The sequence below is a fragment of the Nyctereutes procyonoides genome, unplaced genomic scaffold, assembly GCF_905146905.1.
Source record: "Nyctereutes procyonoides isolate TBG_1078 unplaced genomic scaffold, NYPRO_anot_genome, whole genome shotgun sequence".
Taxonomy (NCBI): domain Eukaryota; kingdom Metazoa; phylum Chordata; class Mammalia; order Carnivora; family Canidae; genus Nyctereutes; species Nyctereutes procyonoides.
In genome coordinates, this window is record NW_026575121.1 from 15359098 (window position 1) to 15380656 (window position 21559).

General features: G+C 39.4%; 1 non-coding gene across 1 annotated transcript; it reads right to left on the reverse strand.

Moving 5' to 3' along the window:
• Nucleotides 1-11320: 11320 nt before the first annotated feature.
• TRNAE-CUC (transfer RNA glutamic acid (anticodon CUC)) lies at nt 11321-11393 on the reverse strand. Its single transcript has one exon. It is a non-coding gene; the product is annotated as a tRNA-Glu (tRNA).
• Between the last annotated feature and the right edge of the window lie 10166 nt (nt 11394-21559).

Here is a 21559-nt window from a genome sequence, read left to right on the forward strand (position 1 = left end):
AGAGAGAAGGAACACAGGCCTTATCCTCGGGAGCTTATGACTCAGTAAAGGAGAGAGAGCATCTGTGTAATAGCCAACACTAATATTAAGATCTGTCAATGAGAGGAAAGGGGAGAGGAAGGAAATGAACAAGAGACTTGAGTGGGAAAGAAAGATGTAAATGGATAAAATAGAAGGGATAGGACAGATATCTTTAAGTAAATGATAACAACAATTAACTAAGCACTGTGTTCCCAGCACAGTGTGTGCTTTATACACGCTATCTTTTTTGGTGGTATTTGTGACCTTTTTTGCAACTCCAGGAAGAAACTGCAATAATCAGTGGATTAGTATCTGTCTTCAAAGACTTTCTTTTAGGAAAAATAACTGAGCAAAGATTTATCATTAAAGGATAACAAAGCCAAGCCAGTGCCTGTGGTGTGATAAGAGTGAGTCAATCGCAGAAACTCTGTCTTGGAGCTTCTTACTCTAAGAACATCATCTGCCATCTTCTCAGTTTTGCTTTGAATGTCCCTTCACACCTGGCTCAGCACCCTGGACAGGGCAGGTGCCCTCTGTTCATTTGTCAGTCGGCTTGGATTATAACTTCTTGACTGGGGAGTGACCCTGCATTGTTGTCATTAGTGATTGGTCAAATGCTTGCCCTTCAGTTTATGAGCACTTCAAGTCCCCAAAACACTTGGTTTAAACATGGCTAAACGTGGACCTGTGGCCAATACATCCTAAACATATTCAGCCATAAAACTCCTTACTTCTCCACAGGCCCACAGGTTCCTCCAAGCACAAAGTCACCCTAAAGTGCAAAGAGCACAATGGAACTGAGAGATTAGTGATGCAAAGGTGGTCGGCCAGTGGTAGAGGACAAGAGAACAACAGCATTTGTCATGCCGAAGACATTTTCACACGGAGCAGGCCCAACCTTTGTCTGCCAGCTTTGAAAGCGCTGGCCACAATACATCCTCGGTTTGCCAAGATAAAAGAGATTCTATTGTGGAACTCTCTCTAGGCTCAGGGAAATAATTATTAACTGTGGCTTCCACAGGCTAGGATTATGCCAGGTGGACAAAACCATGGGCTTTAATCTGCTTGATCTGAAATGTCAAATTGGGCCTAAACACTTCCTAGGGCTCTTAGTGGGGCTAGGGAAGCCAAGCTCTTGATGCCTTAGCCCTTCTGTTCATAACTCAGCCTTTTCTTTTACGTTTCCATGTTAATTACAATTCTTTGCAAGGGAGAGAATAATTGTTCTGGCTATTATGTACTATCAACAGGCCATTTTCAAGCTTTTACCCAAAATTCAGTGATTAGGCCTCAGTCGGCATGGCTTCTGGATACTCTCACTTAGCCCTTCACACTTGCTAAGTAGACAATAGTCAGTCCTGTGGTTCTGAGATTGGAAAAATAGAAGGCCTCCTTCCACCTTTAATCTCTGCCTACAGAACTCGGAGGGGGGAAGACCAAAGATGAGTCCTCCTCCTGGGACCAAAGCAGGGTATAACTCACTTCCATAAAAGAGACAGAGAACAGGTTTGAAGCAACACTGGCCACATTAGGAAGCTGGGCACAACCAGGCTGGCGGCATGGACTCTCAGGGATGAGGTGGGTTGGTTTGCACAAGCAATAAAATGAGACCAGAGCCAGAGGAGCACAAGGGCATCGGCCTCTCCAGATGGAGACTCTCGGTGGTGCTGTATGCTGCTGAGCATGCCGGCTTGACGGTGGCTCATCACTGCCATTCATTTGCCATCGGGAGCACGGCCGTCATGCATGGAAGGTTACTAAGCCAACAAAAAACACAAATTCATTACCTTAGTCTGTCACTTAGCTCCAGTTACTTTTTTGAAATCGTAAAGATCATTTTCCAAGAGTAAAGAAGATCTGTGTAACTAAGCTCTCGAGGAATAGCAAACATTGTGTAATAAAGAGTCTAACTCCATTTTTGATGTTTGCTGACAGTTTTCAAGGCCCACCACTCCCCTCCTCCCTGCCCCATGGCGGAGCAAGCTAATACGAAAGCCCAGTGCTCCATCTTTTGGCACCAGCAGCAAATTCAAACCATACAAGCCACAGTCTGGGCCTGGGAAACCTTAGTCCAGCCGCGCCCCATGACCACCATAAAATCTCGCTTCTTTGCCTTCTCAAGCCATTGTCAGACCAGCTTGGGAGCCTGTCTTGTTCTTTCCCAGAGACCCTTAATGTGTGTACAGTAAACTTCCACACCCTCTTGGTGCATGTGTGAAATTATCACAACCTAATATGAGGTATCCATGATGGTACCTCCATGATTTGACCACAGCACATTGTTTAAAATGCATAAGAGCAAGTGTTTGAAAAACTTGACCTGAGGGGATTTCCAAGATACAGTCAAGCTTACAAAGCAATTTGCAAAACAGCATGAATTGTATGATTCCATTTATACAAAAATAAGTATTGCATATGTTTATATACATAAACACGATTTGTATATATGTATGTGTGTGTGTGTGTGTGTGTGTGTGTGTGTATAAAACCTAAGAAAAGAACTGAAATATGTTAACTCTGTTCACTCCTGGGCAAGGGAATAGAGAATAGAAAAAGGTCATCATCTTGTTTCACTCTGCATACTTATGTTAGGCTTGAATCATTTATCACAGATGTATTATGTTTGTCTAAGGCACTACCAATAATTAAAATAAAACAAAATGAAATATTAAGTTTAGAGGCGCCTGGGTGGCTCAGTCGGTTGAGCGTCCCACTCTTGGTTTCGGCTCAGGTCATGATCTCAGGGTCATGAGATTGATCCCTGAGTTGGGCTCCATGGTAAGCGAAGAGCCTGCTTGAAATTCTCTCTCTCCCTCTCCCTCTGCCCATCCACCTCCCTATATATATTTATCCTAAAATAATTTTTAAATGGGTTTACTCAATGGGGGGATACATTTTTTGAGTGGGATACATTTTTTTCCTTACATGGAGGGGGATGTAAGGAAATGGGTAGTCTGCATTGCCAGTGAGCAGTGGAGAAAACTGATTAATATACATAAAAAGTCTCAAAAATGATCAAATCCTTTGACCCAGTAATTCCATTTCTGTGAAAAAAAATTACAGCTGTGCCAAGCAATTTATATAAAAGAACTATCACATTATTTTCAAAATTCATTTTTATTTTTATCAACAGAATACATGCACAGTTTAAACATGAAGTAGGTTATAAGGCTTATGGTGAATACAGCAGGCCCTGCTCCAACATTTCCCATCTCCCTAAGCCCATTCCTCAGATTCCACCTCTAGATCTATTTCTTCTGATGCGTTACTCCATATTTTTCTCTTTTTTTAAAAAAAAAAAGGGGCCTTCTTTTTTTTTATTTTTTTTATTTTTTATTTATTTATGATAGTCACAGAGAGAGAGAGAGAAAGGCGCAGAGACATAGGCAGAGGGAGAAGCAGGCTCCATGCACCAGGAGCCCGATGTGGGATTCGATCCTGGGTCTCCAGGATCGAGCCCTGGGCAAAGGCAGGTGCCAAACCGCTGCGCCACTCAGGGATCCCTATTTTTCTCTTTTTTTTAAAAAAAGATTTTATTTTTTTATTTGAGAGAGAACATGCACGCAAGAGAGCACTACAGAGAGAGAGAGTGTGTGTAGACACATGCACAAGGTGGGGGCAAAGGGAGAAGGAGAAGCAGACTCCCCACCAACCAGGGAGCCTGAATCTGGCCTTGATACGAGGACCTGGGATCATGACCTGAGCTGAAGGCAGATGCTTTAACCGACTGAGCCACCCAGGTGCCCCCCTTTTCCATACTATGCTTATCCTGCTACTTCTTGGTTCATCAGTTTTAGATGTATGTTGATCTTACTATGGTGGCTGAAACTTCAAGTCTCCTGCATCATCATCCCCACTCATCCCTACTTCCTGTCCCCTCTTCCTCCAGTCTTGTCATATCACAATCTTTATTGTCCTTTTGTATAACTATGCAAGTACTAGATTGAGTCAAAAACTGACCTATTATTACATTCCCTTTCATGTACAGTATATTTCCTAGAGTTAATCATTGCTGCTTCTTTTTTATATAACTCTCCTGTGTTTCCAGATGTTTAACTCCTCCTCAAAGAACTTCCTAGGGCTTCCCTTGCCTGCTTCTCTCATGTTTGATACACACTCCTTTTTCTTCATCTTCCTCTTTCTTTGTTTATTCCCTATTCTGCTTGAGTGTATCTTCCAGCAGCCTCCCAAGAACGGAAAAAAAAGGAAGAATTTTTTTTTAACTGTATATCTGGAAAATCATTTCTTACTTCTCATAATAATTTAAGGTAATTTCCTCACCTTTTTAATTTTCTTTTATTAGTTTGATGTTAGATGTTCTGCGTTGATTTTCTAATTTCCTTCAGTCTCTTCCATTTATGGTCTCTTTTTGTTCTGTTTTCTGAGCATTCCTCAATTTCTTCCACCAATCCTTTTATCGAATTGTTTATTCTACTACCATATTTCTAATTTTAAGGGCTCTTTCTAATCCCTTGATTTTTTATAGCCCCTTGTGTTTGTTTTATAGAGGTAGTATCTTTTATTGCTCTGAAGATATTAAATATAGATTTTTGTTTGTTTTCTTCTGCATTGTCTCTGTTTTTTTATGGGTCCTTTTTTTTTATTTGTTTGTTTGTTTTTCTCTTTAATGTTGGATGTGTTCCTCAAAAATATAGTGATCCTTAGCTGAACGTTTACATTTAAGGCTGGCAATTCCAAAGCTGCTGATTAGAAACTCAGCGTTCATGAGTGTGACTTGCCCACCGTTGGAAGGATGATGTACATGTGCATGACTTGTCCACCTATTATCTAAACTGGAAGATTTTTAGCTGTGAAGTAAACAAGGCTTTTGGTGAGAAATAAATGCTATCAGTATGAGATGTCTTCCCTGGAAGGATTATGTTTCTCAAAAAATTGTCTAATCCTCTGGTGAGTGCAAGGGTATTTGGTGAAAAGACATCATACAACTGGCTATCAGTATTCTGGAATAGTAGGGCAGGGGAAGCCTTCTGAAGACTCAAAGATTAGTGCATTTTAATGGCCCTGCTTTCAGCTCTGTGGCCTACCCACTCACTCCTCCTACCTTCTGTGGTGCCATTGCAAGTCCTATGATACCTCGTGTTACTACAAAAAGGAGACAGACAAATTGACAGTCAAGTGTAGAGCCTGAAGAAACTGTTATGTTACTGGGACAGTGTGCCATACTCCTCAAAATGTGTGGGCCTGGAGTCTCTGTAAGACCGGTGTAGTTTATTGACACTTAAGGTTTTCTAAAGATGAATCCTACTCTCAGGACTAACTCTGGCCAACATAAGGAGATAAAATGTTGTAAGCTGGATAAAAAGTACCAGGCAGCAGCCTCACATAGAGCTATATTGCTAAAATAAATCTTCCTGGTAGCTCGTCTAAAGCTCACTGTTTCTGTGTATTGAATTTTAGCCTATTTTTATAGTCATGCATTCCTATAAAGATGCTTATTACAGACTGCAAAGACCTGATTATGAAGAGTAGCTGCAGAAAATAAATTATGCAAAGGAAAGATCTTGCATTCTTAATAAATATAGTTGTTAACAAATATGCAGCAAAGAAACAACAGGCTGAGAACCACTATGCTAGAAATCAATGCTCATTATTCTAAGGAGCGGTTCATTTAGAAATAAACTGTATCATTTGGCAAACGCATGTGAATGACATCCTACAACTGGAGCAGATGAAAGGTGTTTAGCCCATGAGGGCTTTACCTTGTGCCATCACTAGGAGGGAACAAAGAAAGTTTTTTCTGCCTTCTTTCTGGACTCTTGGTTCAAGTTAGGCTTATGTCAGGATCAAGGTGAAACTCATTTCCACAGCTTTCTTGGTACTTTGCTCAAAGAGTTAAGGGGAAGCATCCAGAAAGCATGTTTTGACATGGCTCTAGCATAACCTGGGGCATTTGAGGTCTCTATTTCTAATCACTCTCCCCCTGACAGTAGTGATTTCTTACTGTGAATAACTGAAATGCTGCTTTTCTGAACTTCTCTGTATGTGTATGAAATTATATAATGTACAATCCAAGGGAAGTCGGCTTAGTACAAACCCCAGTGGACACATGTAGCAATTCCAATATTTATTAGATATAATGCCGCCAACTACCCATATCTACCCGTGCCTGTACATTAAACTTGCCATAAGTGGTTAAATTATCCTACAAAATGTCCTTCAATCCTCAAGACCATAAGAAAGAACCCCTACTGTGTATTACTCCTTCTTCACACTGTTATAATTGCCTATTAATACATTCATTTACCTTCCAGACTTTTAGTTTTGAAGCCATAGATGGGGCACCTATTATATGCTCTGCCCAATGCCTAGCGCAGTGCTGGGTACATACCATATACTCACTAAATACTTGGTGCAGGAAAGAGTGGCTTACAACGTCTTCATTAAATCTTCTCATAAAGCTTGCCTCACCAGCTTCTAAATAGTCTAGGAGTAAGTATGGATGTATGGGGGGGGGGCAGAGAAAGTGGATACAGATCAAATTGTCAAGTGAATTTGACTACTTTCATGTATCAAAACCCATTCTTGGAACTTGAATATTGAAAACCACAACTCCGCCTACTTAGATGTATTAAGAGAAATGTAGGTTGATACAATCAAACATTTGAACACTGTCTTTTGAGGCTGAATTTATGTCCTATGCCTACAATCCAGCAATCACATTCCTAGAGTCTTGAGGAACTCTTGCATATGTGCCCAAAGAGACATGCATGCAAATGTCTATTGCAGCTTTCTTTATAACACCAGAGAAATGGAAATACCCAAGGTATATTGACAAGGGAATGTGGAAATGATAAAGTAGTGACTGAGTGGACACGAACTAATGCTACGCAGAGTAAGGGTGAATTTTAGAAATATGTGATGGTAAATTTTCCATGTCGACTTGGCTAAGCTATGGGCTATGCCCAATTATTTAGTGTAAACACTAGTCTAGATGTTGCTGTGAAGTTCCTTTTAGATGTGATGAAAATTTATAATCAGTAGACTTTAATGTAAGCAGATTACCCTCTATAATGTGGGTGAGCCCTATCTAATCAGTAGAAGGCCTTAAGAGCAAAGATTGAGGTTTCTCAAAGAAAGAATTCTGCCTCAAGACTGCAACGTAGGAACCCTGCCTGAGTTTCCATTTCCAACCTTCCAGCCTGGCCTACAAATTTTCGACTTGCCAGTCCCCACTGTCCTAGGAGTTAATTCCTTAAAACGTATCTATTTTGATATTAACAGCAATTGATATAAATATAACATAATAGGGATCCCTGAGTGGCGCAGCGGTTTAGCGCCTGCCTTTGGCCCAGGGCGCGATCCTGGAGACCCGGGATCGAATCCCACGTCGGACTCCCAGTGCATGGAGCCTGCTTCTCCCTCTGCCTATGTCTCTGCCTGTCTCTCTCTCTATGTGTGTGACTATCATAAATAAATAAAAATTAAAATATATATATATAACATAATCTAAATATGTATAAAAATGTGTTTTTACCTTAAATTTTATGTATCTATATGTATAATATCCCCTACTGGGTCTGCCTCTGTGGAGAACTTTGACTAATACAAAACATAAACATCAGCAATAAAGTATATAAAACTACAAACAGTGGTACTTCAGTATCATACTAATAAAGCTTAAAAAGAAGGAAAACTAAACACTATCATGTTGAGAGAAGTATACATATATGAAAAAAAAATTTTTAAAGGAATGGTTAGGGGCACCTGGGTAGCTCAGTCAGCTAAACATCTGCCTTCAATTCAGGTCATAACCTCAGAGTCCTGGGATCGATCCCTGCCATCAGGCTCCCGGCTCAGTGGGAATCTGCTTCTCTTCTCCCTCTGCCCCTGCTCGTGCTCTTTCTCTCGAATAAATAAATAAAATCTTAAAAAAAAAAAAAAAAAGGAATGGTTAAGCCCCATATGTATGAATTCGCATTACCTTCATGCAAGGAGTCAGGAGAAAGAGCTTAGGCTTTCCTTTCACGTTGGTGTCGATAATGTTCTAGTTCTTAGGTAAGGGGTAGGTTTATGGGCACATACCTTACGTTTTTATATGTATGTTAAACGTTGTCTTTTTACGAAGCCAACATTCTATGATTAACACTTTTTTGAATAACAAATCTTCTAGGCACCTAAACACTGTGCTGAGCTCCCATTTTTTGGCTTAGCCACTGTTTTTAACATAAAATATTTCCTCTTGGAAGCCTCTGTTCCTTTTTCTTTAGTAACACTCTTTCCTCTTTTATCCTTGTCCCACTTGTACTTTTCACAGCTTCTAATCCATTAACCACTCTGACATATGGATTTAAATGCCCTTCTTATTACACTCTGTTGGGTCCAAGTTCCCCAGGTCTGATTCTCCCAACTCCGTTTCATAATCAGTAGCTTTTCCTGTAGCCCTCATTTTCAACCCCCTCATCTGGTTGGACCACATTTCCCTTACATTCATCTTGCCCAGACTCTGAGCTCCATCCTGGGAGAGCACAATATCCCCTGTCAACTCCACGGGCTTTGATTACTTCTCCCCTTAACCTTGTTCTTTTGGTTAAGTGGTTCTTCTTAGGCAAAAGTTCACACCTGTTCCCCCAAGTTTCTTTCCTTCAATTCTCTCTTTGACCTTCTCTAATCCGGCTTTTACCCACTTCACTCCATTGAAACACAAAGCTACCAATTACGTCCTCCTGAGGGGCTAAGCCTCCTGGCCTCTGTGCTAGCCTCAGCCCCCTCGGACCTCACAGCTGCCTTTGATCTTGTGAAACACTCTCTCCTTGGGTCAATTGATAACTCCCACAAGGGCCAGGCTGAATGTGTTCCTTGCCTAGAATGTGGAGGAGTCAGCATGCAGCTGGCTACCCAGAGTATTTTGCAGGCTGCAAAGGAGCTTTCAGCGAAAAGAGGGGAGGCTTGAGATGAGAATTAATTTTTCATTTAAAAGCCGAATAAAGGATTGATTGTGCAGGCTGAAGTAACTCGAGGAAAGAAAAGAGACGTCGATGATCAGCAAATGCAGACCTTCTTCCAAATAATTCTTCAGTAATTTAACAAACTGTTGTAGAAAATGAAATTTTGGAGGGAATTTGAATTCCAAACTCACTGTAATAATTTGTCTCTGTGTTGTTGTTGTGGTTAATTTTCTGAGCGGCTTATTTGGGTTTTAGTTTCATAGCTAAATATACAAACAGCAGTTTGGACTTCTTTATTTTATTGTTTATTTAGATTTAGAAAGAGCTAGAAATAATCTTTTCTTCTCTGAAATCTTATTAGCAGAAATTACTGTATGGCTCTTATTGAAATTTGTCATACATTAAGATGGGATGCATTATTAATAATATCATTGCATGAATTTGAGCTGATAATATGCACTTGGATAAAGATATCCTCTCACAAAATATCTCCGAATTACTATTGTTGATTTATCTCTATAATTTCATACCCTTTAGCTAAACAGGACTCTTTTCTCCCTTATACCTTTATTATCCCTTCTCCTACCTTTGCTCTGAAGTTTTTGGAGTTTTTGATTGTTTGTTTGTTCCTGACTTTAAGACCTCCTCATTCTCTCATTTCCTCTGGTCAAAATTTCTCCCATTATTTGACCAGCAGTAATACTTGACTTGTACCCTTTCTGACATTATTTTGTTTTGCATTATGCATTTGCTATATTATTTAACCTTTCATTTGGAAATAATTTCAAACTCACAGAAAAGTTACAAAAATAATGCAGAGCATAATACCCTCACTTGGATACACAAATTTTAACATTTGCCATATTTGTTGTTATCTCTTTCTCTGTATGCATGTGTTTATGTATAATATTTCCCTTCTGAACTTCCCTAGGATAGGTTACATCTATCATGTTCTTTTATCCCTTAACATTTCAACATGTATTTCCTAAGAATAAAGCTATTATTTTATGGAAACATGGAATAGTAATCAACTTCAGGAAATTTAACACTGACACTATATTCCAGTTTTGTCAATTGTGCTAATCAAGTCCTTTAAATTAAACTTTTTTTTTTTTTTTTTTTTTTTTTTTACCTCCGGTGCAGAATCCAGTCTAAGATCACACATTGAATTTAGAGTACATTTAATCTAAGTCATGTCATTAGTTGGCACTTATCATTGCAACTAATAAGCATTCTGAAGGTAGTCGTGTTAAGTACATATAAGTATCCTGGTCTTCATCACACTCTTCCCCTAATTAGCATCCATTGATGATTCTCGCCCAAATCAATCTTTGATACGACAATTTAAAAATGGTGAATTTCTAATTCTACTGCTCCACCCACATTTATCTGTCTGAATTATCCTTTAAGGAAGAACCCTCCCTTTCCTCAATTTTTTTTACTATCTAATTATTGTCAATATAGAATCATAGGTTCCTATTTTACTCACTGGGTTACTGACCTTACTTATTTTGATGCTTAAAATTGTCTGCGATTTGGCCAGCAAAAGCCTCTTCAAGCTGGCTTCTGTATGCTTTTACTATGCCCATGCATTTTCAGATCACTTCCTTACTTTCCAGCATAGCAGGATGATCCAGACTCATCTTGCGCCTTCTCGGCCCTGCAATGAGCTATTTATTCATTCATCTCGCAAACATTATTTTAGTATCTGCCATGTACCAGGAACTCTTCTAGGCTTCACTGATATAGTGATAAGCAAATCTTGCCATCGTCCTTTCCTTAATGGAATTTACAGTTAAGTAGATGATATGGACATTAAAATTTTCTTTCCCCATGTCTTACACTCATTCATCCTATCCCTGTGTGGTGAAGTACACGAATTTCTCACAAATTGGATTGCATACTTACCGAATGAGCCTTAAGGGTTTTTTCTAGTTATCTCCAAATTTCTCCTTGACAGAGTCTGGAGCAGGTGATCTTGTAGGCTTGTTAGAAGTAGCTCTGAGTCAAAAGTTGTCTTCAGCCAGCAGATAAGGTTTTTACAGGGAGCTCTGTCCTGGAACCAGAGTGTACCCCAGTGTCTCTTGCTCACCTGCCTCAGCGCAGACTTACTGGGAACAAAGCTGGCAGGAGGAGGCATGTGGCATTTACTCTTAGGAACACAGGGCATGGATTGACACTTTACATAGGAGTAAATAATGTCCAAGTCAGAGATCTTGGTTATGTGGAAAAGCTACAACCTCTCTAGTCACAGGCTGAATGATTCTCCATTCATTCCCTTACTACCTGTGCTTCAGCCACGGTGATTTTCTCTCCTTTCCTTGAAACGCCAAGCTCTACCACATCATAGCTCCCTAGTTCTTCACCACACTATTTTTCTTCAGTAGGCTCCATACTCAAAGTGGGACTTGAACTCATGACCCTGAGATTGAGAGTCTCATGCTCTACCGACTGAGCCAGCCAAGCACTACCACACTATTCCTATCTTTCACATGGAAGAAGCCATCTCTGGCCATCCCACCAAGACCCTCACTCACCCTGCTCTTTCCTCTCACATTACCTTTACAGTTTGAAACACAGACCGTGAAGAACATGGAAAGAAGCTTGGATTTGCATTAAAGGGCAATAGACTCTGAAAAGGAGGTGGAGGAGGAGGAGGAGGAGGAGAAGGAGGAAGAGGAAGAGGAGAATAAGAAGAACCATCATGACATTTAAGTTAATTGACTATAGATATACTTCTCACTCGAGCTGTGAAAAGTAACAACCTAGACAAAAACATTACTACTCTTACCTCTATAATTTAGAAGACTTGCTTGAAATCTGAAAACCTAAAAATGAACAAATCATTGCACACAGGTTCAAAATAAAAATGAAATGTCTCATGGTGAGACTTTAAGCACAACCTCTTGTCTTATTTAGGGATGCATCTTCCTGCTTTGGTCATTCTGTTTTAAAGTATTAGTGTGACTCTTAAGTGTACCTCAGGGACTTTTGAGAATGTAATTTATAACATTTAATACAGGTGAAATGTGAATGTTTTTCATACATAGTTGTGCCAAGTCACACACGTAAGAGCAAATGACTGAAAAAGTGTATTTGTGTTAGCAATGCATAATTTTGAAGACCTTTCCATGACCCTACCACGTCTTATTTATCTAGAAAGTGGTGTGAAGCAGCAAAATGTCCCAGAGGAAAAGGTATCTTGGAGACTTCTAAACATATAAATTGTGGGAAGTTGAGGCCTTGAGAAAAATGTTATCAATTCATCTGGAAATTGGACAGTAAAATAATCAAATTGTAATCATTTTACTCACCAAGAGATAATAATATCTATAATCAAGATAAAAGTCTCTCTGAAAAAGTAGATATGAAGAAAAGATTGGAAAACTTATTTTTTTAAGATGACAAAAGTAACACATGAGAAAAATCTGATATCGTGAATTGCAAAAACGATGAAATAAAGTAAATTCACTACAATCCACTATCCAAATGTGTTAACAACTATTATTTTGACATGGGAGTCAGGCAATACAGAGAATTCTATATCCTGACTTTTGTAATCACTTTCTATTCTGAGCATTTCTCCTTGTTCTTAAATAATCTTTGAAATGATTTTTAGAGCCTGCATATTGTTTCAGCATACCCATACACCTGATTTATTCAACAACTTCCTGGTTTAGGGAAATGCATGTTGCTTGCAATTGTTAGTCATAATGAACAATGTTATGGATTTCTGGTATAAAAAATGGCAGATTGACTACTCACACTTTAGCCTTCTGCTTCCCCAAACCCCATTAAAATTTCAGGAAGAGGGCACTAATTCACAAGGAAAAAATAGATTGAGAGGAGACCTCAGTAAATTAGGGATTTTAATAAATTCCTTGGAAGATTGAAAGAAGACAGAGGAGAGTAACTTTCTTAGAAGACAAAGAGTTGGGCAGCCCGGGTGGCTCAGCGGTTTAGCACCGCCTTCAGCCCAGGGCCTGATCCTGGAGACCCGGGATGGAGTCCCATGTCGGGCTCCCTGCATGGAGCCTGCTTCTCCCTCTATGCCATTCTCTCTCTCTCTCTCACTGTCATCAGTAATAAATAAATAAAATCTTTTAACAAAGAAGAAGAAGAAGACGACAAAGAGTTGGCCTAAAGGCCTGCAGGGCAGGTCCCAGTGAGAAGCCAACCAACTGAACCCAGCAAATGCTGATGTGCTCAGCCCATGAAAATATCTTGCTATTTCTTCCCTGGAGATAACTTTTCTTAAGCATCTCTCCCTTCCCCATGCAAGAATGACAACACAGGGATCCCTGAGTGGCGCAGCGGTTTGGCGCCTGCCTTTGGCCCAGGGCACAATCCTGGAGACCCGGGATCGAATCCCACATCAGGCTCTCAGTGCATGGAGCCTGCTTCTCCCTCTGCCTATGTCTCTGCCTCTCTCTCTCTCTCTCTGTGTGACTATCATAAATTTAAAAAAATAAATTAATTAATTAAAAAATAAAAAATAAATAAAAAACAAAGAATGACAACACACCTTGAATTTACAGTGTCACATGTCAAATATATTCTGATTTAATTAATAATTGATTGATTAATTACTTTCCTTTTACCTTTAAAAAAATGACATCACATTTGTGATGATCAAGTTAAGAATCAATAAACTCTCACAGGGCCACCTGCAAAGAGGTCAGGTAGAATTCTCAGTCAGAAGAGAGAATACACAGGCTGGTCGCTGGTTATTTGAGAAGGCCCTTTATTTTTCATAAGAAGTAGGACGTAGTCCTGTACTGCGGTCTTCACTTCCTCCTTCCAACTCTTACTCCCCATCCCTCTGTCCAGTTTCTCATGAGTTCTCATTTTGATTCATAAAGTAAAAACTTGCCTTTTTTGGGTAAACACCTGTTCCAATCTACTACTCTCTGATATGTCATTTCACTAGACCCTGCCTCCAAGTCCCCTGCCCTTTTAATTTGCATGCAATGGATTATAAATATCTCGTTTTATTCAGTACATATGTTGAAAATCTTTAACCACATAATTTATTGCATTATGGTAAGAACTACAAGTCTATTTATGTGACTTTGAAAGTAGGCCAGCTTGCACCAGTAAGTTTAATAAAAAGCTTCTGATGATAGAATAAGTGGTTCTTATTATGTTCAAATCTGAGTGCTTGGTTTTTGACACTTTCCTTGGTGTAGGTAACACACTCATGAAGGCTTTCTACTTCCATGCTATAATAGCTCTTCTATTACTGCATTTATCACTTCTCACTGTAACTATTTGTTCACAGAACTGCCTTGCATCTATGAGATCACCAAGGTCAGGAACCGTATTTTCATTCCTTCAACACGTATTTTTTTTTTTTTGAGCACCTGCTACATATCATACAGTGTGATAGGAACAGGAAATACAATGATGAACAATATTTTGCTTATTTAGGCAAGGGCAGTGTGGCTTGAACCCCAGGCTGTTATATTACTTAGCCATTGCCACAGTAATGTGTAACAAACCACTCCAAAACTCAATGACTTACAAGCAAGCATTCTCATGCACATGAGTCTGCAGGTTCTCCATAATTTCAATCCAGGCTGGTCTCCTTTTGGGAGGTTCTGCATCAGGCCAAAGGATGGCTGGCACTGATTCCTCACTGTGATTTTGGTTCAAGTCTAAGACACTTGCATTTACCCTGGGGCACAGACTTCTCAGAGCATGTTCTCCTCATGGTGGATCACTGGAACACAAAATGTCAGATTCAGGGGCAGACAAAACGTCTGCTCTGTGATGTTCATTCATTCTCCATCAGCCAAAGCAAGCCTCATGACCAAACTCAACGTCAATGGAGCAGGAAAGGGCCCCATGGACAAGGATACTGCAAAGTTACATGGTAAAAGGTGAGATTTATATTTCCAATAGGAAATTACAAAATGTAATTCAATCTACTACACTAGATCACTGTTTTTGTGACAGCTGACCATCATACCATGTAGTGCTACCCTTTAAGTTATTCATCATAAATAATTTGTTCAGTACTTGTCTCCCTACTCTTTTGTAAGCTCTGTGAAGATAGAGATCCTGAGGGTGCCTGGGTGCAGTCCATTGAGTGCCTGACTCTTTTTTTTTTTTTTAATTTTTATTTCTTTACGATAGTCACAGAGAGAGAGAGAGAGGCAGAGACACAGGCAGAGGGAGAAGCAGGCTCCATGCACCGGGAGCCCGACGTGGGATTCGATCCCGAGTCTCCAGGATCGTGCCCTGGGCCAAAGGCAGGCGCCAAACCGCTGCGCCACCCAGGGATCCCGAGTGCCTGACTCTTGATTTCTGCAGGTTCACAGGATCAAGCCCCACCTCAGACTCTACTAGAGCATGGAGTCTGCTAGAGATTTGTCTTTCCCTTTCCCTCAGCCCCTTCCCCCTACTTCCATATGCACTCTTTTTCTCTCTCTCTCTCTCAAATAAATAAATTAAAATCTTTAAAAAGAAAATAGAGATCCAATTTTACTATTTACTAAGTTATCCTTTACACACAGTAAATGCTCAACAAATTAATATTGGAGTAAATTGAATTGGCAAGTGTCATGATAGGGACGTCCAGAGAGCTAATAGATCACATGGAACACTTCATACCATTTCCTGTTCGTTGTCATCACCTGGGAAACTTTAAAAACTCTACATGCTGGGATGCTTCACCCAGCTCATTCAAAAGGAACCTTTAGTTTTAATCTCTGAAAGTGGAGACTAGGCCTTGCTGAGTTCCCAGTGTATACCAGGTGACTCTAATATATAACCAGGGATGAGAATCACTGAGCTGGGGTCACCTGATTTGGATTTGGGCTGCCAGGAAGACTTCGTGAAGTACAGGCATTTAAGCAGAGACTACCCCTAGACTGCTAAGTGATAAATAGCTTTTCGTCCAGTGTGGGGGTGAGGGCAGGGTGGAAGAAGATGGAGGTTTTTAACAGAGGTTACTGTGTGGGCCAAGGAATTGAGGTAAGAGGGTTGTTTTACCGGTGTCAGTATGGGATGAGATGAGCAACGTGGAGCCTAACAATTGTTGCTCTGGGTGGAATTCTTAGATAAAAGGACCAGAAAAGCTTCAGAGTTGAGGGGAAAGCTTTCCCCATCGGAAGCAGAGGTCTCTCAGGAAAGGCTCCACCCGGTCTGAGTAACTTCCCTTGGCTGCTTGCCCAGGTGAGGCTTTTGTTTGGTGCCCTTTGGTAGAGTTTATTTTCATTGCTGTTGCTATTACGCTGAAGTCTTTCCAACTCTTCTTTGTTTATGTAACTCTCTGGGCAGACATCTCACATCTAGGATGTGACAGTCTTTCCAAGCAGCGTTTTTTGTTCATGATGACTGCTGAGTTACATGTTAATAGTAGACAAGCACATGTATTTTTTTTCCAAGTATTGATACATGAAACAATCATACCAAGAACCTCTCCTGCTTAAAAAGAAAAAGAAAATCCTCTTCAAGATAGACTTTATGCAGCTTAATACTCTCTCTATACAAATCCATGTGATGAATCAATTTCAGATTTTTTTTATTAGTAAAACTTTGTTGTTCTTGTCAAAGTGATTTACTTACTTGCATTCAATAATGAGAAATATTTATCCATCATGTTTTATTTCTTGTCTCAGGAAGCTTAGAGCTGAAGTTACAGGATTCAATATTAGCCCAGGCTTGGGGTATAATTCTCTCGCTTATCAAATTTTAATTTTTTACTTGTATTTTTAGCAATTCTCCATAGAGAAAGCATGTGTCTTCAGTGGTAATCTACCTTAAATGCTTTTTTGAGGCAAGAAGCAAACAGATTACCAGGTAAGATACTGAGAACATTTACTCGATACTATGGCAAATGAAAAGGTATATGACTCATTCGCTGTCCCCGAATTCCTAGTCTGCTAAATATTCAGGAAGAATTTTTCTGTAAGTATATTAATGAAAGGCTTGTCATGCTTAGGCCTCAAAGTATCTCGACGGTAGGTCTAACGCTAAAAATGTATTTCTTTGCATTCTAACTTAAAATCAAAGTTCTAACCATTTTTAATTACATTTTTCCAACTATATTCAGAGAGACCTATATGTATGCACATAGGCACATCTGCAAAGGTAGCAGTACTTAATTTTACGATTACCATCATTGTGAAGGTTGACATATATGAAATGTTTGTTTTTAGGAGTTCCAGTTGGAAGGTATGGGGCACAGGCAGTGAAATAGTAAATGCATAAATAATTACTGCCTGCTGCCTTTTGCAGCTTTATGGAGAAAATAGTATCAATCAAAATCAAGTAATTACAAGCCCTGTCATTTTGCAACAGAGAAGATAATCTAAGAAATCTGGGCACCCTCCTCTAAACAAGTTACAAATACAGGGTTCAATAAACCAACAAGTAGAGACTTTCCAAAGAAAATTCGGCCATTCTAGATCCCAACATTAGGACTGTCCTCCAACCTCCCTCTCTTGAATAAAAAGTAATTTTTAAAACCCTCTGAAAAGCTTATTGTCACAATTCTACCTTCTGAATTTAATTAGCGATTTTATTGCCTTCGTTTTATTAACCTCTATTAATGATGAAAAACATTACTGGCATTCCATTGATCTTCTGGTCTGAATTTGTAAGGGAAAGCCTTATTTCTATTTACTAACATGAATGAAAAAGATTTAAAGCAAGACATTTAGCATAGAAAACTCATAAACTTCCACCGAAATAAGCAGTTTCAGAAAAGCAGATGCATCTAGATTGCACTGGTAAATGGTGCTTGGTTAGAGACCAGTCAATACAGTTAATGCTAATTGTAATGTACTCTGGTCAAAATTGTGCTTTATCTTAATTTCTTCTGATGTATGTAATTTTCCATAAAGTAATTCTGAAAACTTAAAGCTTATTGCATTCAGTTCCTACTAAAGGAAGACTGATATGACTTGAATATCATTTTATCCTGAATATTCAGTTACAAATCGCTGTTAGTTCAGGGTGGACTGATGTCTACTAGATCATATCCCACCTGCCCAGACTTCCAGTAACATAGCTCAAAATACTAGTGATCGACGTATCTTAACCTAAGGCCTATTTATAGAAAACACCATAAGCATTTGTCTCCAGAGGCAATATCCTTTATGACTGCCTATGGAAATATTTATAATGCGTGTGGAGTGCCTTGATCATTTTGTTCAGTAAGCGGTGCATTTACAAAATGGAAGAAGAATGAAAATTCAATTTTTTTTTATTTGATTACAAGTCTCCAGTGAACTGTTCTGTGGTTGTTCCTTATATACCAGTTCCTATGCCTTGAGACAAATGCAGAAATTACAGGAGCCAGATCCATCACATGCTATTCTAAAGAAGCCAGAAAGTTTCAGAGCTTCCTGCTTCTATGGATGTTAAAAAAAAAAAAAAAAAAAAAAAAAACATCTTGCCCGATCCTCCACTAGGCAGTGCCATGTCAGATGATTACATAACACCTGGTTGTGCTGAGAGCCACTTCCTCCTTCTCCCCCCACCTCTCCCTTCCCCTTCCCCATTTAGTTCACATTTACCTTTATAGAAATTCTTGGCTAGATAATTCACACACTTTGGGGAAAAATAAAACTTAGCAAAATGCCAGGTTCTATACTAAGACATTTACAGAAGAGAATCCAATAATTTCCTGTAGTTATTCTTCCCAACATAGTATGGAAATACATTCAGTAGTTTAATTTTCTTTTCCTTCTCTTGCCAGAATTATTTATTGCTGAAAAATTGAGGAGTTGTATTATAGTCATTATTTCTTTTAGTTTAAAAATTCAGTTTGATAGTAATCTTAAAGGGAAAAAAAATCCCACAAAGTTTAAATGTGGTTTGGAAAGGCAGCAGAGGGATTTGAAGAGAACAGATCTGATGAAAAAGGAAAATGTTTTAGCGTTTTCAACCGACCAGAGTAGAATCAGTGGAAAACAGAAGTCTCCAAAGGAAACTGCAACAAAGTAAAAAGGGTTTATAAAAGAATACATAGCCATTTTGAGAGTTGTGTTGGAAAGGATAAGGTGATATTATTTTTTTATTTAAGTCTGTAATGAAAAGACCAGAATTACAGATTTGATGCCTCTATGAGAATCAAACTCTTCCATGACAACAGACTAGACTTCCCTCTTGAAAAGACATGGAAATATGGAACTGATTATACAGAGTTGATCCATGACAATTTGTGGGAAAACAATGTGTAATTAAGGGTCATAGTGATCATGTTAACGGAGAACTGTTCTCACGAACTAACCTGAATGATTATTAGAGCTGAAGTTTTTCTAGGCTATATGACAGTCTACAGACAATGAAGTAAACAAATTATGGCAAAATCTACTCGTTGTTGCTATCTGTGAGGATTGTTCTTCCGTCAATTCCACAGCCATGAGTACTGTCAACAACCAAAGTGAACATGAGCAAGAAGTATGGTGCACAGGGGAGAAACGCAAAGGGAATCGAGGTGAGGCTTTACCCTCTTACTCTACTCTTCCACTAACTAGCCTTTTGATGTCCTATATAGGGGAGGCCTATAAACTCCCTTTTAGTTTCTTCAACATTCATATAGGAATAATAATAGTCACTGATATACCACCTTACTGGGTTATTGTGAATACCAAATGATATGAATTAAAGTAAAAGAACCTTAGAAAAGATTAAAATGTAAGAGATTGATAGTCTTTATTGATCACTGGTGCCAAAGATTGTTCTTGCATCTGGTCAAGGCTCTGCTTTCATTGCAATTGACAGCATTGGTATTAGTTTAATTGTTTTTCAAACTTCACCTTAACACAATCTGATTTCAAAAATCATAGATGACATGTCTTTTATCCTTGTGTTGCTAGAAGTGAAAAAGCTCTATTGTAGAGACTTTCATTTTTAGAATCTGGAGGACTTTGGAAAGAAGTTCAACTTCAGAGACATGTTTTAAATCTCCATAAGTATTTCAGTGGTGATGGTAACAATAATATACTACCTGCATTGATAAAAGCCTTGACTTCCCTGTTGCTCATGTCCTATGTCTATTGCAGTTCAAAAAAGACCGAGCAATACTTCCTGGGAAAAGCCAGCTGGCCTCAGATAGGTTCCCAAAGAGAGGAAGAACATTGGTATGGTTGTCAAGGGTCTGGGTCATGGATATGGAGGTTGGAAATTCAGGGTCAATATATTCAGAGATGGTTGGGCTCTGGCACATGACTTATAACAACTCATAAGTCTGACATTAACAATCCAAAATGTCAATTTATTCACTTATAATCAACACTATAACTCTTCATGAGTAGATCTGGACAGCAAAATGCTCATCAGAAGCTTACTGCCTAACCTGAATGGTGCTCAAGTTGCCAGAGTTCTTTGGGACATCTGTGTGACATAGGCCAGGTCCTTGGGCTCACAGTTCACAAAACCCAGTCTTTCAGACAGAGCTAGAGTTGGAAAGTTGGTGCTTGGTTAGAGACCAGTCAATACAGTTAATGCTAATTGTAATGTACTCTGGTCAAAGAGCTAGAGTTCAAGCAGCCCTGGTGGCCCAGCGGTTTAGTGCCGCCTTCAGCCGGAGGTGTAATCCTGGAGACCCAGGATCGAGTCCCACATCAGGCTCCCTGCAGGGAGCCTGCTTCTCCCTCTGCCTGTGACTCTGCCTCTCTCTCTCTCTCTCTCTCTCTCTCTCTCTCTCTCTGTCTCTCATGAATAAATAAATAGAATCTTTAAAAAAAAAAAGAGCTAGAGTTGGAAAACAGAGTGGCTAGATTGGCTCAGGTGTTTATGTTATCTTTGCCCCCTTTGACCTGCCCTATTGTTGGCCAAGAGGCTTTCAGAGTAGGACATTGTTTTCCTTTTGTCATATGAATATTTTCTCTTCCAGTTCCACCTGGGAGTTCTACCTCTTTAAAGTTACCCTGTATCTTTGCTCTGATATACTAAATGTTTGCTTCACAGAAACACTTGGAGGGTAATCTTCCCAAGTTCTCAGCAGTACCTCACTATTGCCCCACATAATATATCACCAAAAACTCTTCTATGTCCCTGAGCTTGTTCTGTGCTCTTAAACTTCTGGGCCTATGAACATGATTTGGTCTGGAATGCTCAGCATATCCAATAAACTCCTACAAAACTTTCAGTACCACTTTAAAAGTCCATTCCTCTGTGCCCATGGGGTAGGCATCGGCTAGTAGTATTCACTAAAAGAGCTACATTACCAAACTCAATTGTACTGTAGGGCTTAAGTCACTTTGCTGGCATAGTCCTTCCTCTAAGGGAGAAAAATAGAGAAAATCATCCTCCTCATTTTGCAAGGATGACAATGTAGTAATCCATCTTCAAGGAACCATTCAAGTTTGATAGGCCCACAGTAGCTATGGGGCCTCCTCTTGGCCAAGGGGATTTTATTTCATCAAATCAAAAAGTTTTGTCGTTAATCACTGTAATACTTTGAGATTCAAGGAAGAGGCCCAGCCCCCGTGGATTACATTTGTACTTGCAGCTAACATTTATTGTGTGCCTATACATGCTAGGCAGAGTGTAAAGCATCCTGTATGGATTCTTGCATTTAATCCTTACAATAACCTTATGATGTAGGGGGTTTAATTACCCCAATGTATAGATAGGGAGACTGACAGGAAGAAAAGACAAGTGGTAGGAGGTAG